The 2,079-nt window shown below is 34.4% G+C and overlaps 1 protein-coding gene across 2 annotated transcripts in view; it reads left to right on the forward strand.

Annotated features, from left to right (window-relative positions):
- The window catches only part of LOC115223468, a 196,976-nt gene extending 196,777 nt beyond the window's left edge, over positions 1 to 199 (forward strand). For both annotated transcript variants that reach the window (XM_036512597.1, XM_036512598.1), the window contains exon 44: positions 1 to 199. This exon is cut by the window's left edge and continues 163 nt beyond it. The gene's annotated coding sequence lies outside the window, so the exon portion shown is untranslated.
- Positions 200 to 2,079: the final 1,880 nt, after the last annotated feature.

The raw sequence follows: 2,079 nt of genomic DNA on the forward strand, positions 1-2,079 counted from the left end.
ACTCATTGATCACTCCCCAACATTTATTTAACACATTAATCAACATTAACAGCTATTTTCAAATCATGGAAAGCAACTAACAACTACCTCTGGCAGTATATATATATAATATATATATGAACCTGGAACTAACCGTTTCTTATTTTAATAATAATAATAATAATAACAAAACAGTATTTCTACACTTTCACACATACACACACACACACACACACAGAAAAAAAAAAAAAAAAAAAAGAAAATCATTGCCTGTTTAGGGAGTTGGTTTCATTGTTGCTACTATTTTTCATGACTCATTTCTTAATTCACACATTTGACGACAAAATTAATAATTATTTACAAATAGACTGTTTTTTATACTTTTCATAATTTTCTGAGGAATATTAATATTGATATTGTTGTTGATGTTGTTGTTGTTGTTGTTATTATTACCCACTACACTCACGGAGTGGTTGGCGTTAGGAAGGGCATCCAGCTGTAGAAACATTGCCAGATAAGACTGGAGCCTGGTGCAGCCTTCTGGCTTCCCAGATCCCCGGTTGAACCGTCCAACCCATGCTAGCATGGAGAACGGACGTTAAACGATGATGATGATGATGATCTGGCGGGACTGTTAGCATACTGAACAAAATGAACATTTTGTTCATCTTTACATTCTAAGTTCAAATTCCTCTGGAGGGATTCATTTTGCTTTTCATCCTTTTAGGGTCGCTGAAGTCAATATCAGTTGAGGACTGATGCTGTTGTAATCAACTCGCTAACCTCTTCCAAAATTTCAGGCCTTGTGCCTAGAGTACAAAGAAATGTTGTTAGTATTACATGATAGCAGGAATGTTGCCTTCAGGTTTCATGACAACAAATCTCCTGAAATCTCGAGATCCTTTCTTAGGATTCCTGCCAAATACAAGATGGCACTTTTTTGTGGGCCGGCAAAGTGAGTCTCTTAATTCTGTGGTCTGCAAGAATTGTAAGCAAGGTTCTTGAGATTTGATGTGATTTGTCATTTTTATTATAAATTGACTGATAAGTTGTCTGACAATTTGGAGTTTTAATTAAAGTTTTAGTTAAAGAAACTCTAGGTATAATAATAGATATATCAAGAGTTGATATTTTCCCCACATAAACGTGATTGTTTTGTTAGAATAAATTATACTTGGTAAATATGAAGAACTTTCATATTGGCTTTTGGTACGAAACAAATGCTGGCTTCTATCGCTAGTGAGGAGATCAATTCCCACCACCTCCAGCACTGAGGACACCAGATCCCATGATTTCAACCTTCCTTGATCTTGTCATTGATGGACATTCTACTACAATGAATTTCTAGCTGAGGAGCAAATAATAATAATAATCATAGTCCAATAATAGTCCAACCCATGCTAGCATGGAAAACGGATGCTAAACGATGATAATGATGATGATGCTTGTTGTTGTTACAATTGTGCAAATGTTAAGAAAACAACGATTAGCTTTTTCTCATTTCCTTACCTAATCATTTGTCTTTGGAGAAAGAAAAGAAAACAACGGAGTGTAGCTGTGTCACCAATGTTTAGTAATAAATAAGGTGGTGAAAATCTGGGAATACACACAAACACATTTGCACACGCATGTCTATATATATGCATGGGTTTTATATACATACACACGCACACACGCACACACGCACACACGCATATATATATACATATATTTATGTTTGTGTGTGTATGTGTGTGTGTATATATATATATGCATATATATCTCTATATATGTGTGTATATATACGTGTTTGTATATATGTATATCTCTTATTACAAAAGGCAGATTTTATCTGCCTCCCTTTGTAACTTATAGAAATCTACAATATAGGATTTCTTCAATTACAATTTACCTAGCATTTTTAAGAGTAGAATTCATCGGGTCATGCCAGGTCCAGTTTTTAAAATTTAAACTCCAATTAAGCAAAATTTACAGAAAACTCACATTCTGGTGTGTATGTCAAATGCTTTTCTTAATGTAGTTTACACCACACGCACACGCACATACAGTGTGCAACGAATAAAATGAAAGTAAATAGCGACAGAGTGATTTGAGGAAGAC

This window comes from Octopus sinensis, linkage group LG23 (assembly GCF_006345805.1).
Source record: "Octopus sinensis linkage group LG23, ASM634580v1, whole genome shotgun sequence".
NCBI classification, from domain to species: Eukaryota; Metazoa; Mollusca; class Cephalopoda; order Octopoda; family Octopodidae; genus Octopus; species Octopus sinensis.